The sequence below is a fragment of the Felis catus genome, chromosome A1 (genome assembly GCF_018350175.1).
Source record: "Felis catus isolate Fca126 chromosome A1, F.catus_Fca126_mat1.0, whole genome shotgun sequence".
In the NCBI taxonomy this organism is placed as follows: domain Eukaryota; kingdom Metazoa; phylum Chordata; class Mammalia; order Carnivora; family Felidae; genus Felis; species Felis catus.
The window spans coordinates 132,040,961-132,060,500 of NC_058368.1; the positions used below are offsets into that span (position 1 = coordinate 132,040,961).

A 19,540-nucleotide genomic window follows, 5' to 3' on the forward strand; every position below is an offset into this window, starting at 1 on the left:
AGGCAACTTGTGTAACTGGTATATATTGTGCAAACTAGCTGTCAATTCCTGATCCATCTGAGAACGCTAGCAGTGAAGTAACCTCAGAAGGACAGAGACAGGCCACGGCGGATTCTTTTCCCCTCTGAACCCAGAAGAGACGCCTGCCCTTCTCCCTGTCTCGTTTCCAGAGCAGCTTTCTCTACTGACAGTGCAGCCATCCTCCTCCTTCTAACCAACCTGCCTTGCCTGTGTGGTCTCCACCTAGAGGACAGGTCACCCTGGTGTCTCTGCAGGGTGATATTTGCTCTAAGAGTGGAGGAAAGCCAGCCTTCTGAGCGTGACGCTCCAGATATGGCTGCCAACAAAAACCCACCAGCTCCCAGATCTCCAAATCTGCTCCTTTTTTGGTACCCAGGGATTCTCACAGCTCCCATTTCTGGAGGATGGTTTCCTTTTTGCTATCCAGTTGTCGTAAGATGGGGAAAAGCCAGCTCCATTCTCATCATGTCCACTGAGGTCAGTCCCGCCCAGCCTGGGCTCTCAGCATCTCTTTCTCCAAGTCACAACATTCTCCAGGCACTTGCTAACCCTGCTGTGTTCTGCCTGTTAAAAGGTCACCTGCTTTTTGAATTCTTTCCACTCTCCTCCCGGTTATTTGTGATAGCCTCTTAGAAGCTTAAAAATAACATTTATTTCCCCAGTGGTTTTGTATATTTCCATTTGGCAAACTTTATTTTGTTCCATGTGTTTCTAAGGGAACAGAAACCAAAATGGTTTATATCCTACTTCCTACAGTGGCCCGACTGATGTTTTCAGACTGGAATTGTCCTTCAGCTCAAAGTGGGTACACCCAACTATAAGCTGGGCCTTGATGAAGAAATTATATAAACTACAAGGACAATGGACATTGTTTGGAGGTTGGAAAATCTACTTCATCGTACTTCCTTTAATCAGCAGTGAATTTTTTAATAGATAGATTCAAGCTACGTTGCATGGATATGATAACAATATAAAAGAAAGTTACATTATAATCATAAACCATGACACTGAATCCCATTGTTAAAATAAAAATGAGGGCATTATAAGAAGTGAAAATGGAAGACTGGAAGGGGTGCACTGGGGGGCTTCCAAGGAAAGGAAATATGCAGAAAGTGTTCTATTTGAAGATCTCAGTGATAGTTACATGAATGTGTCCACTTTGTGAAAATTCATTGAGCTCCATATTTATGATCACATTTTTTGTGATCATGTATGTTCTACTTGAATACAAAGTTGATTTACAATAAACAAACTGAGGGTTTTGTTGAAGCAGGCAGTTAAGGCAATGGAGGCAATTATTCATTCAACAAATATTGTTTTAGTACCTAGTCAGTGCACGATGGTAAGCACAGACTTTGTACAGATTACAGGAATGAAAAGGTTAGTGGCCACAGAGTCTGGCCTCAAGGAGTTTACAGTTGAGTCGACTACAAAATAAATTAAAAGGGCTCAATGCATGTACCAATGCTGGATTATTCATTGTGGCAAATGTAGTATAGTAATATGAGCATTAGGAGACATGAGCTAAGGGGTATATAGGAATCCTCTATATAATCTTCACAACTATTCTGTAATTCTGATCCTATTCTAAATTTAAAGTTTTATTTAAAAAATTTTCAATGTCGGGACCTGGGTGGCTCAGTCGGTTGTACGTCTGACTTTGGCTCAGGTCATGATCCTATGGTTCGTGGGTTCCAGCCCTGCGTCAGGCTCTGTGCTGACAGCTCAGAGCCTGGAGCCTGCTTTGGATTCTGTGTCCCCCTCTCGCTTTCTGCCCCTCCCCCACTTGTGCTTGTGCACTCTCTCTCTCCCTCCCTCTCAAAAAAAAAAAAAAAAAAAAAAACCTTAAAATTTTTTTTTCAATGTCATTAGAATGACTCTAAGGTAGAGATTATTTTTGGACTAAGGGAATCAGAGATAACTTTGTAAAAGAAAAAATGTGTGAGCCAGGTCTTAAAGGAAGAACAGAATCATAACCAAGAGAGCTGGGGAAGTTTTCCAGACAGAAAAAAAAAAATGATACAAGAAACTGTGGAGTCAATAGCTATGGTATGGAAACAACCTAAGTGCTCTACAATGGATGAATTGATAAAGCAGATGTGATATATATATGATATATGTGATACATATGTGATATATATATATATATATTAAAATATTCAGCCACAAGAAAGAAGAACATTCTGCTGTTTTTGACAATGTGGATCGACTTTGAAGGCATTATGCTAAGTGAAATAAGTCAGAGGACGACAAACACTGTCTGATCTCACTTATATATGGATTCTAAAAAAGTTGAACTCGGGGTGCCTGGCTGGCTCAGTGGGTAGAGCATCTGACTTTTGATCTGAGGGTCATGAGTTCAAACATCACGATGGGCATAGAGCTTACTTAGAAAAAACAAAAAAATAAAAAGCTAAAAAAATTAAAAAGCTGAACTCATAGAAACAGAGAGTAGAATGTTGGTTACCAGGGGTTGGGGGTGGGAGGTAGGAAATAGGGGGATGTTGGTCAAAAAGCACAAAATGCCAGTTTTATATTCATTAGAAAATGAATATGTTCTAGGGATCTACTAGATGGCATGGTGATTATAGTTAATAATACTGTATTATATACCGAGAAGTTCCTAGGAGAATAAATCTTAAATGTCTCACCATACACACACACACACACAAAGTAGTTATGTGACCTGAGGGAGGTTGTACCCAATCCTATGGTGGTAATCATTTTGCAGTGTGTAAATGTATCAAATCCATACACGATAATACGCTGTAAATTTACACAGTGTTATATGTCAATTATATGTCGGTAGGACTGGAAAAGAAACTGTGGAGTATCTCTCAGGACCAGTCATGGTTCTGTACAGATGGTGAGCTGGGAGCAGGAAAGAAGTGAAGCTGCACCAGAAAAGCAGAGGGCCTTAAAAGCAGATCAGAAGGAGCCTTACGTTTTTAAAACTTAACTAATGCACAAATAGCTCCGAATTGCTATTGACAGCCATTATAGTACAATGAAAGATAAATACATTAGTCTGAAAACCAAGGGAAATGAATATATTTAAATCACCTCCCTAATGTGTGTACCTCTGCCACAAGTTAAAGGAATTCTATTGTAACATTTACTGAGCACTCACTATGTACCAGGTACTGTGATAAACCCCTTTCTTTCTACTGTCTTATTTACTCATCCTCAGATCCTTATGAAGCATCTGTTATTATTTCATTTTACAGATAGAAAATTGAGAACTTGTTTGTTTCCAGCAAATACAAAAGAGTCGTAAATATAAAAAATAGATACAGCCACCTGAGGTCTTGTGTGTTTCCAACAAATGCAAAAGTCATAAATGTCAAAAATAGATATAGTACTTAGTGCCAGAATGTGCTTCAGTGGTTAAAATAGAACTCTGAGTTGAAAATATGTTTACATTCACATTTTATTTAAATTTATCTTTTAACTGAAAAGAGAGTCATCTGGGACTAATTTAAGTTCTTCAAGACCTAATGGTCTTGATAAGTCCATTTATCAAGCGTGTTTTATGGAATAATTCAGACAAGCATGTTTGGCAAGAGGTAATTATCACAAGCAGTACCAAAAACTGATAAAGTCTGGCCTACATAGCTAGACTAGACGTAGCGCAGGACAGTTGTTTTCCAGTTCGGTTGTAAACTCTTGTTCTGGAGAATCAGAGACAACACAGTTATGCTACATAAACTATAAGATGGACATCCCAGCTCTGAGCTGTGAATGTTTCCAAATACTTCCAAAGAAAATGAAAAGGATTTAACCTTTCTATCGTGGGGTTTCTAGAAGCATTGTGAGCGAATACAAAGCCAAGTTACTATGTATTTGAGAGTCACATGGCTCAATAGTTACTAATGTCATTTTTTCCCCTACTTATAAGACACAGTGAAAAACAAAATAGGTTTTAGTTTGGCTCTTCATAAATCTCAAATCATGCAGAAATAAAAAGTTCATCAAAGATCCATAGTTTCCATTGAGAATTGCCTTCTTTCGGTTTTTTTTAGAAGACTTGTCCTCCGCACAATAAACCACAAAATAAATTTTCCCGTTTTTATGTGTGTTGAAAGAGAATTAAATTCTTGAATGGAAATTGTGTTTTCTTTTAATTCCTGACAAACTGTGTCCTACACCTGATAGCCGCAAGGTAGGAAGGCAGCTGAGTTATTCAAAGAAGCATTCTGTTCCTGATGTTGCCATTCAGTATCACAGGGTGTGATGAAAACTGGAACAAATATGGAAATCACAGAGGTGCCAGAACATTACATTTAAAAAATGGAATTATTTGAGTCAATCTGGAATGTCTGGTTCTTTTGGTTTAGGCCTCATGGGTAGCATTGTGCTTCAAAAACAACTTGAATTGGCTACCAGGATTCCAGAAGGGTAACATAATCTTGTACCTTTGTGGAGAGATGCTTATCTTTGTCTACTGTTAACAGAAAGAGGCTGGAATCTTCCACCTTTTCATGTTTCAAAATGAAAATTGTTCAAATAAGTTCCAAACCTGAATGGAATTTGGAAACAAGAATGGGGAGAGGTAATTTCTCAGTTCTTTTTGGTTTTGCTAGTCTTTATGTGAAATAAATGCCCCAACATGACTCAAATTCTCTATAGCTAGAGAAATATGGGGTTTGGGGGAGGCTCATCCTGACCACTTCCCCTTCTGTGATTTGGCACTTACAAGTTCTCAGAGTTAGTAATCCTGAATACAAGGCTCAGACCCGCAAGGAGACAGAGACACTTAAATGAGACCCAGGAGTGGCAACGTGCCAACTCTCCTTCTAGAAAATGCAGCCTGGAACCCAGGGCCCCCTGCCCCCTGCCATGGATGCTTCTACCCCTGCAAAGGCCTCCACTGAGGGCTGTGACCACAGGGAAGGTCTCACTTCTCCCCTGTCACCAACACACAAAGTTGAAGGGGTGTTGTCCAACCACAGTAAAGGGTTGGGGAAAACCAGAGGGAATTACAACACATGAAGGAAGGAATTTTAAGCTGTGTCATCCAACTGAGGGAAAAAAATCCCCACCAAGTTAAGGGGATACACCCAAACTCCTAACCTTGTTGACTTCTTGTCGCATAGTGACAATGAATCCCCAGGCACCTTGGGGTCTCTGGAGCTTCTTCCCGTGGGGTGGTCTAACTCCATCATTCCTCCTCTTCTTGGTGCAGTAGATAGCTCCCTGCCTGGTCTATCCACTTAGAAGACTAATGGCTCCAGCAGGACAGTCCATGTAGGAATCCTTGTAGGAATCTACGATCCAGTTCCTTTAAAAGCATCACTTTCAGTCTGGTTTGCAAACATACCTCTGAATTCTACTTGGAATATGCACGAGCACTCACACACATGCTTCTCAACCTTTAATGTGCATATAAACAACGTGGGGTGGGGACTGATGCTGCATTTCTATTGTTTTAAACTTATTTATTTAAAAAAATTTTTTAATGTTTATTTATTTTGAGAGAGAGAGAGAGAGACAGGGTGCTAGTGGGGGAGGGGCAGAGAAAAGAGGGAGACACAGAATATTCCAGGCTCTGAACTGTCAGCACAGAGCCTGACTCCAGGCTCTAACTGACCAACTGCAAGATCATGACCTGAGGTGAAGTCTGATGCTTAACTGACTAAGCCACCCAGGTGCCCATAATTTATTTATTTATTTTTTAATGTTTATTTTTGAGAGAGAAAGAGTATGTGTGCACGGGAGCGAGTGAGGGGCAGAGAGACAGGGAAAGAGAGTATTTGAAGGGGGCTTTGCGCTGACAGCACAGAGACTGATGCAGGGCTCAAACTCACAAACCCCTGAGATCATGATCAGAGCCAAAGTCGGATGCTTAACTGACGGAGCCACCTAGACCCTTCACTGCATTTCTTACAAGCTCCTAGGTGATGCAGCTGGTGTGGTCAGTGGCCTACATTCTGAATGATGAGGATCTAATTAGCATACAATCCATAGTCAACTGTCTTCAATTGTCCCAAAATATCTTTGACAGTTTTTTTTTTTTTAATTCAGGATCCAATCTGGAATTACCCATGACATTTGGCTGTTACATCCTTTTAGGAAGAGCTTTTATTTGGCTGCTCACATGGTTATGCAAAGACCCAGTGAAAGTGTTAGCGTTTCCCCTTGTGAGACCTTCTGTTAAATACCTGGCCGAGGACCACACTCCTCACAGTCTCCGTGAGGGAGGGGCAGAACAGAGACAGATGGTTGGTTCAGTTACATCTGAAAGGAACCACCTGGACCGGCGGTGTCATGGCGACCCCGGAACCGCACCCTCCAACCACTCCCCCCCCCCCCCCCCCCCCCCCCCCCCTGCCAAGAGTAGGAAGGCGATGATGAGTCTTAGGAAGGGTTAGATTTAACTGAGTATGCAATAAGACACCATTGGTGGAATCGAGTATCTGGCCATAGTTCTGGACCTGTGGTAGAAAAATACTCAGTAGCCACCCAGACTGTAATGGGTGGTGTGACTGGCTGGCATGCAGGGGGTTTTGCCCCGGAGAGCTGGAGAGCTTACAGCAACTGCAGTAGGAGGTGGCTTTGCTCTTCTGCAGATTGCCCGTCACAGTGGCTGTGTGCAGACTGACTGGAAGAGAGCGAAAAAGATGTAAACCGAGTGAAAGATTGAGAAATGAGCAAATACAGCAGTACCTAAAATCAATAGTATAATTGAAGAAGCAACAGAATTTATCAAACAGAACATGTTGATATCCAGTGGATTTGTGGGAGGCTTTCTGCTAGGCCTTGCATCTTAAGGATAAGCGTATTCTGCACAGTGCGCTCACCTGTAAGAAGGGAAATGGTGGCAACAAGGTGGCTTGTCAACATTACTAATGGCCAGATTCTCCAGGGCAGCAAGAAGCAGCTAGGGGGACAATACCAAACTCACATCTTAGTGTTTCGCCATTGAAGTTTGGCAAACTAGTGTCTGCTGTAAAAACAACCTCCGGGGGTGCCTGGGTGGCTCAGGTCATGATCTCGCAGTCCGTGAGTTCGAGCCCCACATCGGGCTCTGTGCTGACAGCTCACAGCCTGGAGCCTGTTTCAGATTCTGTGTCTCCCTCTCTCTCTGACCCTCCCCTGTTCATGCTCTCTCTCTGTCTCAAAAATAAATAAAAGTAAAAGAAAAAATTTTTTAATAAAAAATAAAAAAAACCAACCTCCATGGTATGTGTACAATAGTATTCCTGAGCAAAACATGGCTTTCATTAATTTTTTAAAATTTGCATTTGTTTTTAAATTAGCCTATAAAATACCACCATTGGATGTAGATATATGGAGGAAAAAAATGTGTTGGCTATATTCTCCAGTGAAATATTGACCTTGCTTTAAAACAAGGACAATATTTGGCTTTATGGTATACTGCCAATAACTAAAATTTTGTAACTAGAGCTTCAACATTAACGTTGCTTTTTTTTTTTAAAGACATGTTTGCAATAAGCTGAAGAACTGTACTGCCCTTTGTGCAAAGATTTAGAAGTAAGAGAATTATTAAAGATATTAAACAGATTTAATACCAAAAAAAGAAAGGAACCACCTGGAGCTGACACCGTAATGGTTAGGTTCTTGTGTGTGTGTGTGTGTGTGTGTGTGTGTGTGTGTGTGTGTGTGTTTTAATGCAAACCACATAGCTGTATTTTCTGAAGCAAGTGCAGGGATATGGCGCCTACTTGCAAATACCACAACACTTAAACACAGCTGCAAACGAGTTTTACCGTGTTTGTTCTCAGACTTAAAGATCTTATCCGTTCTCTCTCCAGAGAACATAGAGTCCGGCACTGTATGTAAGCATGGTGACAACTGATCGGTGTACAAATTTCATTTCCTCTTCTCCAGAGCTTAGATTTTAGATACATTTAGTTCCTTCTAGAATAACTTTCCCCAGGGCTCCAGCAGGATGGGCCACAGGGACCTGCAATTATCTAAATCCCACTACAGTGTCCAGTGCAGGTTCTGCAATCCTCTCCCTCACTCGGTGTGCCCATCACTACTCACCTCTGCAAACTTGTCATGAATGTGAATACTGCCTACCAGCCATGATGAAAGATTACACCTTATGGTCAGCTGGCTAGCAGACTCTCACCTAAAGAATCAGGAGTCTGGATAGGATGACAGAGGCAGGGAACCCAGGTAAGCAGAAAGCACAGCAGATCCTCTGGCATCTGGGATAAGGGTAGGCAACTCAACAAAAATGATGGCATCTCAAGGAAACCAAGAATTTCCTTGTTTTCACCAGCCTCACACTTTGTCACATGGTCAATCAACACACCATGCTCCCAGGCAGCACAGGAGTTACTTCATAGAATGGAAAAGAATCCAAAATTAGAAGGTTTTAGATCCAGATACTACCCCCTCCCAATAAGGTGTTCCTCCTACACCATTCTTACAGGAGTATTTTAGCCTCTGCTTGAGTATTTCTTATGTGGGATCCACAATATGCTATGTTCCTGTAGAACACATAATATGTACTAACAGTCAGTGATTATTGAGTTCATTCTATATGGGAACCATCCTAAGGGCTTTACTCACGCTCAGTCATTTAATCTCTACAGTAGCCCTAAAATGGTAGTTCTATTACCTTCATTTCACATATGGGGATACTGAGGTGCTGAGAGATTTAATAACTAGACCAGAATTACATATCTCTAAATTGGACCCAAGGAGTAGGAGTCCAAGGCCAGTGATCTTAACCACTTCTCTAAACTGCCTCCCAAGAAAACACAGAACAGAACAACTGCTGCTTTACAGAAGTTTAAATCCTAAAACATGTAGCACACATACATAATCAATCAACTTACAATTTTTAAATTCATAATGCACTGCAATACAATGTACTTTTCTTTAAAATGTCTTGTCTTGGTTTTCTGCTTTTTCTATTTTCTAGATTTTACTTGTGGTAGGCTCAGCACAGACCTCCTGGGGAAAGACTTGTGCCAGAGAGGAAAGATAAAAGATTCCTTCCATAAGTCACCCATGACAGGAAGCTTCCCCGAGGCTGCAGGGGGGATTTGAGAATGGATTTATGGGGGGAGGGAAGGGAAGGGATGTGGCTAAATACTGTCTCTGAGAGGATGATGTCCAAATTGATCAGTTTTGCCCCAACCTTTCTGTTTTGGGGTCTAATAGACATCTCCAACTTACTTTCAAACCAAAATATTTTATTTCTACCACCACTCCCCAACCAGCTCTCACCACACCCCTCATTAAAGCATACCACTGGGGTGCCTGGGTGGCTCAGTTGGTTAAGTGTCCAAATCTTGATATTGGCTCAGGTCATGACCTCACAGTTCATGAGTTCGACCCCCACATTGGGCTCTGCACTGACAGTGTGGAGCCCGCTTAGGATGCTCTCTCTCCCTCTCTCTCTGCCCGTCCCCCACTCATGCCCACATGTGCTCTCTCTCTCTCAGAATAAATCAATAAATTTTAAAAATAAATAAAGCATGTCACTGGTCACCTAGTTCCATAGGCCAAAAGCATGGGAGTCAATCTCCAAGATTTCTCTCCCCCTAACATCCACAGCAATCCCACTGGCAAGTCCTATTGATTGTTCCTTCTAAAGATATCCATAATTTAACCATTTCTCACCACCTGCCATCCTCATCATCTCTTCTGTCTAAGCCACCACCATCATCTGCCTGCATTAATGCAACAGCCTCCCAGCTGGTCTATTTTCTTCTACTTTTGTCCCTCAAAGATGTTACTCCATGTGGCAGCGGGGATCTTTAAAACCATAAGTCACAGAACCCTGCTCAGAACCTCTAATGGCTTCTCATCAAATTCAGAATGAAATAAAAATTCCTCATCATGGTCAACAGTATAGATACCACGTGGTCTGGTCCCTGTCTACCTCCCTGCGAAGTCATCTTGCACATCTACCATTCTCTTGCTCATTTCACTCTAGCCACATTGGCCTTCTTGCTGTTCCTTAAAAACCCTAAGCTTATTATCCCTTTGCATTTGCTATTCCCTTTGCCTAGCTTGCTTTTCTTTGCCCCCAAACCTTTTTAGAGCCCACTCCCTAATTCTATTCAAGTGTCACCTCCACAGAGACAACTTCCCTGGACACACTTCCCAACCCCACCTCCAACCATCACTCTCTATCTCCTTACTCCACTCTTCTTTGTAAAATATCACCCCCAAATCACATTTTCTATTTACCTGTTTATTTATTTATGATTTATCCCATTAAATTTTATGAGAGCAGGGATTTTATCTTATTCATGTTTCCCCATGAATCTTATTCTTGTTTCCCCAGTGACTGTAACATTTTAAGTGTTCAATTAATATTAATCTAATGATAAATATATTCTAACAAGCCTAAAACTCATATTCAGACTTCCTTACTGATATCCAGATCCATATATTTCGTGTATCTGTCTAGGACCCGTATGTCCCAAAGGAAACTCAAACTCAGCATGTTGAAAACTGAACTCAACTGAGCTCATTATTACTTCCAGCTCTCCTCCCACAGCTGTTCTTCCCTCCTCATTCCTAAGCTTAATTAACAGCATTATCATTCACCCAGGCACCCAAGATGGAAATCTGGGCATCATTGCAGATTTCATGTTCTCTCTCACCCCCAATCTATCACCAAATCTTGTCATTTCTATTTGTACCAGGCTGTGTTCTTAGTTACAAATAACGGAAGCCACTCTAGCTAGCTTAAGCAAACAAACAAACAAAAAGAATTTATTAAGTTGTTCGATAGCAGAGAGAATCTTCAGGAAGGCCTGCGAGTCCGGCTGTCCAGTAGACACCCTGCTGCTGCTACCGCTGGCTGGTGCACTGTGCGTCACATCACAGGCAAGCCCTTGGGCGGAGAGTGACTACAGGGTCCCCCCACTACCCTTGTCAGAATGGATTCCATGTGCTATCTTCTTCATAACCCTCTTCCCCAAAATTAAGTCTTGATGGGCAGAGGTCAGATTTTACGCATGCGCCCCATCTGACAGGGACGCTGGGAAAGTGAGTTTCCGGCTTCTTCTTTGAGGAGAATGGACACATCAGCTGGGAAATTCCCCAACCATGGGAAGGGTGTTTGGGAAATGCTGGGCAGCCACCAGGCATCACAGATGTCAGTTAACACTATGTTCTGTTTCCCAAGTCTACCCCATCACCACTGACTCAGTTCTAGTCTTCAGAGTCTGTGGTCTTGACTAATGTGATAACCTCCTAACAGGCTAGCCTGCCCCTTTTCTCACCTCCACACTAACGCTAGAGCAATACATCTAAAAGCAAATCTTACCATGTCACTCACTCCCTTGCTTACCATCCATTATTTAAAAAGTCAAAAGCTTTCACTCCCTTTAGACAAAGTCCAAACTCCTCAGGCTGGCATATGGAACTTCTCACAACATGGCCCTGGCCCATCTTCCCAAGATTCTCTCCTCACTCAGGATCCTGTGCTTCAGCTGCACCAAACTGTTTGCCCTTCTCCAAATGTCACCTGTTCTCTCCTGTTTCTATTGCTTTATACACATTCCTTCCCCCTCCTTGGAATGGCTGTCTCCTCAACAAACCCTTACTCATCCTTCAAAAGTCATCTCAAGCATCACCTTCTCTGCCTCTACCCTCATCCCTGCCTCATTCAGGACAAGACACTCCCAACTTGGCTCTCCCTTGATGCCTACCTCTAGCAGTACTTATGCTATTATGTTGTAACTGTTTGCTTTTATATCTGTCTCCAAGCCAGGAAGGAGCTAGACTGTGATCTCAAGGAAGGCAGGAACTATTGTCTTATTGTGTATCCCTAATATGTTGTCTGGCTCATAGCAGACACAGTAAACTTTAGTTGGGTGAATAGTAATGCTGCCAAGAGTTGTCTGCTTTTATGGAATAGTTACTATGCATCAGACCCTGTCACGTAGGTATGATTATCCTCATTTTATACATGAGGGAAACTTTTCTGGTATCATATACCTAAGAACCACCTGACTTGACATATGAACTCTTACTTGATTTCAAAGCCTGGACTCTTACTCAGAACATGCTACAGCCCCTGTGAATGAATGAATATGTGGAAGAAAGGATAAATAGATGACCATGTGACACTGTGTCTTGTCCTCTGCAGTTAGAACTCCTCACACTCTAGCCTAAACAGCCAAAAGCCTTCCCTTGTCTTTTTGCCTTTTTACTTATTTCATTCTGCTTAAAATACAATTGTTTTCCCATGCTCTTGGAGACAGTGAGCTCCTTGAGGGCAGGGAGTTATACCTTTCTCCCTTCCATGTCCACCATTTGTATTAGATTTGTAGGGTCGCCAAACTAAAGCACCACAAACTGGGTGGCTTACAACACAGAAATGTGTGGTGTCACATTTCTAAGGAGCTGAAGTGTGAGGTCGAGGTGTGGGCGGTGCTGAGGCACTGACGGAGGATCTGTTCCAGGCCTCTCTCCTGACTTCTGGTAAGTTCCTTAGCTTGTGGCAGGAAAATGCTCATCTTCACATGGCCTTTTTCCTATGTGCCTATGTCTGTATTTCCCTTTCATAAGGAAACTGTGGCTTTGGACTAGGGCCCACTGGATCATCTGCAAAGACCTATTTCAAAACAAGGTCATATTTACAGGTTCTGGGAATTAGGACTTTAACATATTTTGGAGGGGACATAATTCAACATGTAACACTATGTTGTCTGGTAAAGTGTCTTGCAGTTAGCAGATGTTCAGTTAAGGTTTCTTAAAAGATCTTGAATACCCCCCAGGAAGACCTGGCCCCCAGCCAGTATGTTTGAGACCCTCTGCCCATGGGCAAGGGTGAGGTGGATAAGCACTATCTGATGTCCACATCATTCTCTGCTAAATCTCTGCATGGCTGGTGGGTGGAGAGGAGACATGGTGAATGAGGCTCAGCTTCTCTTAGAAAACATTATTTCCTCCCAGGAAAGGTATAATGTCCTGGGACTCATCTGTGGATAAGAAGAAAGGGATTTGGGCTGGCTGCTTTTGTGGCCGTGGTGTTGGGCCAAGAAGCTGTAAACATGCCATCTTCTGGAATGTGTCTGCCTGCTTTGCTTGGCAGATTTCTCAAGGATTGGGTCAGCTCCAGCCAATGTCCGAGTCTCTGCATCCTTACTTAGGGTCCATAAGTATCTATCCTAGTATCCACAGCCCACTCCTCTGTGCCTTCTTTTCTCACCCCCAGGCCTTAGAGTCATTATATTCTATTTTTAAAATTTGGACACATATCATATTGAGCACTTCTTAGATGCCTGGCACTTTATGCACTTTGTGTCATTCAACTTTGCCATACTAGCACAAACCAAACTTTTCATTTATTTGCAGAATACATATTTTAAAATGAATAATTTTATCTGTAAATTTTTTTAAATGATAGAAAGTGTAACCTCTGTCCTGGATAAGAAACAGGATATTTCCAGTATTCTAGAGGTTTCTGTGGCCCTCTCTCCAATGATACCACCCTCTCTTCCCTGCAAGAGAAACAGCATCTGAATTCTGTATTAATCATAGCCCTCTTTTCTATAGTTTACCAACTATGCATGCATCTCTTAGAGTATAATACTTTGTTTTACCAATTTTGTTCTTTATGTAAATGGAATCATACTCCTTGTAGTAGTCTTAGTAGCTTATTTCTTTCAATCATCATTATGTTTTTAAAGATTCATCCATGTTGCTACATGTAAAAGTAGCTTGATCATTTTCTCTGCTGTGTAATTTTCCTTTGTATAACCTGCCCCCCCCCCCCACACACACAATCCATTCTACTCTTTATGGATATTTGGAGTGTTATGAATTGGAGCTATTATGAACAATGCTGCTCGTACATTCTTCTACATGTCTTTCAGCTCACATAGTAAGAATTTCCCTAGGCTACATACTCAGAAATATAATGGATGAGTTTAGGATAAACACATTTTAACCTTACTAGGTAATGTCAAAGTGTTTCTGAGATGCTTATACCAAGCTACATTCCTGCTAAAAGTGGATGAGAGGTCTCATTACAGATTAGCCAACATCTGGATTTATCAGATGTTTTGTGTGTGTGTGTGTGTGTGTGTGTGTGTGTGTGTGTGTGTTTAAAGTGGGCTTCACACCCAGTGAGGAGCCTAGCCCAAAGCAGAACTTGAACCTACAACCCTGAGATCAATACCTGAGGTGAGATCAAGGGTCAGATACCTAACCAGCTGAGCCACTCAGGTGCCCTGGAAATTATAATTTTAACATGTATTTCCTAGATTAATAAAAAGGATGAGCACTAGTAAGGTTGAACCCCTCTCTCATAAAGTACCTATTTTTGTCCATTTTCCTACTGGATTGTATTGCCTTTTTCTTATTGATTTATATGAATTTTGAAAATACTCTGGGTACTAGTCATTTTGATTATTGATTTTATGTGTTGAAGTATCTTCATTTGTATGACTTTTTTTTTTTTTTTACTCTCTATACAATGTCTTTTTACAACAGACCTTTGACAGATTTGGATTTTTTAATATTTATTTTATGGTCTATGTTTTTGTATTTTGCTTAAAGAAATCCTTCTTTACTCTAGACTATCATAAAGATATTCTTCTAATTTGTCTTCTAAAAGTTTACACCTTTGCCTTTCATATGTAAGTCTTTATTGTACTTGAACTTGCTATTTGTATATGGTGTAAATTGGGATTTAATTTCAGGTTTTTCCATATGAATAACCAATTGTCCCCACACCATTTGTTTCTTTCCATGCTATCTACAATGGCTACTTTGTCCTAATTCAAGTTTTTATATGTCCATATTTTTTAGAGCCCTCTGTTCTGTTCTACTGATCTGTTTGTCTGTCCCTGTGCAGATACCACATTGACTTAATTCTTGTAGCTCAGTTAGGTCTTGATATCTGGTAGGACAAATTCCCCAGCCTCTCTTCATCTTCCCAAGAGTACTGGCTATTCTAGGCCTTTTACTTCTTCATAAAAATTCTAGTATCGATTTGTCAAGCCCCAGGAAAACCTCTGGAGAATACTGACTTGAATTCTATTGAATCTCTATATTTAACAATACTTAAGCTATTGAAGCTTCCTGTTGAAAAATCTGTTATCTGGCTCCATTTATTAGATCTTCGAATTTCAATACAGTTCTATAATTTTCTTCACAAAGCAGTTTCACATTGTCTTCTTAGATTTGTTCCTACTTATATTTTGGTGTTTCCATAAATGATTATTTTCTTTAAAATACTTTTTTTTATTGAGCACTGATGATGAATGTGATTGTTCATTTATTGCTCTTGAATCCAGTCTTGCTGCAAACTTACTTATGCATCCTCAATCTGTAGATCTTTTTGAGTGTTCAAAGCTTTTCTTTCCATTTAAATTTGCAAGCACTAGCTATGCAAACGATGCTATTTTTTTCCCTCTTCTTATCTTTTCTAATTTTCCAGGCAATGCATTGACTAGGGTTTCTGGTAAAATACTGGATGTCTAATGGACCTCTTTTTCTTTTTTTGGATCTAAGTAGAACATTTTCAATGCTTAGGGCACCTGGCTGGCTAAGTAGGACCCCTTGATCTTGGGGTTGTGAGTTTGAGCTCCATGTTAGGGAGTATATTGTATTTAAAACAAAACAAAACAAAACAAAACAAAACAAAATAAAATAAAATAATGAACATTTTCAATTTTCTTTTTAAATTAAATATTTTCTGTAGAAATTTTTGTGGATACTGTTTTCCAGGTTAAATACACCTCCTTTTTACCTCTAGTTGTTTGTTTTTGTTTGTTTGTTTGTTTGTTTTAAATCATGAATAGCTGTTAAATTTTATCAAATACTTTTTTGAGTCATTTGAGCCTAGTGGCTCTTTGTTTTGGTTTATTGTTTTGTGTATGTGTGTGGAAAGCTTGCAAATTACTAATTATTATTATTATTTTTTTTTAAATAAGGTAGGGCTATTTAAAAAACCCCCACTAATGTAGAACTATTCAGATTTTCTACTTTTGGGGTAAGTTTTTCTGAGTTATATTTTTCTAGAATTCAAACCATTCCATCTAAGTTTTCAAATTCACTGGTATAAAGTTGTTCATAATGTCTTGTTTTTACCTATTAAATATTTTCATAATTGCAATTTTGCTTCTGCTATCTTTTTTTTTTGTTCTTGTTTTCATTCATAGTGTACTGTTTTCCTAGGATATTTTTCAGTTTTATTTTTATTACAAGTTGTTCATTTTCCTTGTAACTTTATCTGGAAAAAAATGTTAAAGGCTTGAGTTGAAGGTGAGTACCTTTCAAGAAGATTCAAGTTACTTCTGTCAGTCTCCTGGGGCACTATTCTGGTACTACTTTAAGTTGCTTCTTCACACAACGTTTTTTTGACTACTCAGGTGGCATGAATTCAGACTGAAAACTCCTTATGAAGGCTCAGTTATGGTTATATAACCTTAGGGGAGGAGCTGTTCTGTCCCTCCACCCAGTGGCTAGGTCAATATAAGTAAGTCTCCTTGATCTCACCTTCCGTATAGCAGAGTTTTTTTCTGGCTCATGCCTTTGGAATCCTGGTTTATGTCTTATTCAGTTTCCACTTTGGGCAAGCTCAAGGCTTTATCTCCAATTTCTCAAGTCTTGCATATTCATCAAAATAGAAGTTCAAGTTTCCTGGCTGAGGCAAAAACCTTAGAATGGAAATCACCTTGTTCCCGCTCTTAACCTCATTTTTGGGATTCACACATTCTTTTTGTTTTTTTAAGTTTATTTTGCTATTTTGAGACAGAAGAGTGCACATGAACAGGAGAGGGGCAGAGAAAGAGGGAGAGAGGGAGAATCCCAAGCAGGGCTCCTGCGTTGTCAGCAAAGAGCCTGACAAGGGGCTCGATCTCCTAAATCATGGCATCATGACCTGAGCTGAGATCAAGAGTTGGAAACAACCTACTGAGCCATCCAGGCACCCTGAGATTCTCAGATTCTTTACTTTTAGGACACTTGAACAATGTGGTTTAAAAAACAAAAACAAAAAGCTTTCTTTTTATGTTATTTCATTTTAGTTGCTTCAGTTGAAAGGGTTAGTCAGGGCATCTAATTTGTTATACTTCCCCAAATTGAAGCCCAGGTGGTCTTTTCCAAATGAGTAAAATGAGGCTTTGTACAGCTACATCCAAGTCCAAAAGCCAGCAAATGAGTAGTGATGACACCTGGAAGGAACTGCAGGTAGCCCGAACTTTCCACAGCCCTCTGATTAGTGGATACATGCAGGGCAAATGATTTAAAGCCAGACTCTCAAGCAAAAAGTCCCAAGAAGGCTTCTGTATCCCCTTGGGAAATGGAAGTTGATGTTGTGTCAAGGGAAGAGTGGCTGTTTCCCTTTGTGGTCCCCTCTTCCATGTCATCTGCTCTTTAATACCATCTTCACTCACAAATCTGGCAATTTTGCATGTAATATCATTGGGAAGATGTAGGGATAGGGACCTTTGTACAATCAGTCAGGTCAGAAATTTGATACACTTTATTCCTATATTTAACAAACATCTGTTGAATACTTTACTATTCCTGGGGGATTCACTGAAAACAAGACCCAACATCTGCATTCAGAGAGCCTACAGCTAATGCAGAAGACAGAGGAAGGGAGCAGACTCTTCAAGGGAAAGATGGCTGTTGCAAAGAGGTAAGCACTGGATGCCGTGGCAGGACCAAGGAGTCAGAGGCCAGGGAGAGCTTGCTGAAAGAAGTGACATCCGAGTTGAGATCTGAGGGCGAAGAGAGTATGACTAGGCAGAGAGAGGAGGAGACCATAGTGCTCCATAGACAGGAAGTCCTGGACCCAGGAGTTGAGCTGAGGTGTGGCATGAGATAAGGCTGGAAGGCGGGCAGGGGTATATGGGAGAAGTGCCTTTTCAGTTGCCTTAAGACATGTGGGGTCTGTCTAGAGGGAAATAAGAAGCTGGAAGGTGAGTCAAGGAGAGTTCACTCAGAAAAATGACTCTAACTGCATTATAAGGATAGATTGCAGGGGGAAATGAGATTATGGTGGCCTGTGGAGACTGAGGCGTATTTAGGAGATAAGGCTTGGGAGTCCTAATCCTGGTTCTATCACTTTTTAGCTGTGTGATTTTAGGCAAACTACTTATATGGTCTTTTGTCTTAATTTTCTCATCCATAAAGCAATAGGATGACAGGATCCACTTTATAGTGTTGTTGTCTGAGGCTTAAGTGAGTTTGCACACGTATAGTACTTTTGACAATATCTAACATGTATTAAGGGCTCAATCTTATTGTTATCTGAATGGACAGGACTTACTGGGTGATTGAATAAAGGAGATGGGGAGAGAAGGATCAGAAATGGTCAATGGAGGCACTGAGATGATAAGGAACCCACGTGGAAGTGCAGATCAACTCACTTGGAGGAGCCAGTGGGACATCCGTGTAGAGAAGTCTAGTTTACAGCTGGAAATAGCTTAGGTAAGCAGGGAAGATATCCCTGGCAGCAGCGGGGGGTGGGGGTGGGGACAGGAAACACTGAGCTGAGTTATGAAGGACAAGTAGGAGTGACTGAGGTGATAGGGAGCAGGGAGAGGAATCAGGCAGGGCTATGCCAGGGAGAGAGAGAAACATGTAAAAGCAGACCGGCAAGAGAAGGATATAACTGGAGCAAAGGCTAAGGAAAGCAACAGTGGAAGATAGAACAGGGAAAAGGCAGGGGTTGGATCTTTTAAATGGTGCTGCAGACTTCATGTTTTACTGTCTCCTCAATACCCACAATGAGAAGGTGACTTTTTTTTCCCTCCTTTACCTTTCCTGGAAAACAATGACTTCTTAAAATGTCCCCAACACCCAAAATGCTCTTGCCCTATTGCTTGAACTTAATGAAAATAGTTAATAGCATATCTGTTTTGTCAATATGGTAGTTTGTTATATATAATGCCTTTTGTGGGCCTAGACTCCTCCATAATTCTGCATCAAAGGGGTTCTTTCCAGAAAGTGGGGTTGAGGCCTGGCTACCTTTCTGTGTGTGGGATGCCTAGGACAGATGACAGACTTTGATGGTGAGGAAGAAGCTACTCTGCCCCTCTTTACATGTCAACCCTGTGGCAAAGAGCCAGCTCGAACCCTGGACCTCGCTTACTGTCAAACTCTCAACATGATTTGTTCTTTCCGCCTTTGAGGCTTGGTAAGCCACCCAAATTTAAGCCAGAAATGGAGCTTAAGGCCAACACTGACAGAACATCCTCATGAGTTTCCAACATCAGGAGCCCAGGTGTGCTGGTCATGACTCCTCAGGCCCTTCCCCCTCACTCTTCACAGACCTCAGTTACTGTAAACTGCCTGCAGCCTCACCATCAGGCAGCCTCCCCCGAATTTGGCCTGATGAGTCATGGGCTGCTGATTCCACATCCCTAGTGAAACTTCCTGAAATCCTACACATTGGTATATGTCTATAAAATTGGGTCAGTGCCAGTCACTGCACTTCCCAGAGTCGCTAATATTCTCCCAGGGGATTACTTACTCCTGGCTCCATGGGTTCACTCAATATTAGGAAGGCATTAATTTTGGTGGAGAGCTCTGGGATTCTGCAGGAAGCCAGGCCTGG

The 19,540-nt window shown here is 41.2% G+C and overlaps 1 long non-coding RNA gene and 1 pseudogene across 1 annotated transcript; one reads left to right on the top strand and one right to left on the bottom strand.

The window, feature by feature from the left end:
* Window positions 1-3,433: 3,433 nt before the first annotated feature.
* On the bottom strand, window positions 3,434-5,508 carry LOC123386524. Its single transcript, XR_006600517.1, has 2 exons — window positions 5,095-5,508; window positions 3,434-4,540 (listed from the first exon to the last, which is right to left on the bottom strand). It is a non-coding gene; the product is annotated as an uncharacterized LOC123386524 (long non-coding RNA).
* Window positions 5,509-6,065: 557 nt separating this feature from the next.
* On the top strand, window positions 6,066-6,791 carry LOC111557729 (annotated as a pseudogene).
* Window positions 6,792-19,540: the final 12,749 nt, after the last annotated feature.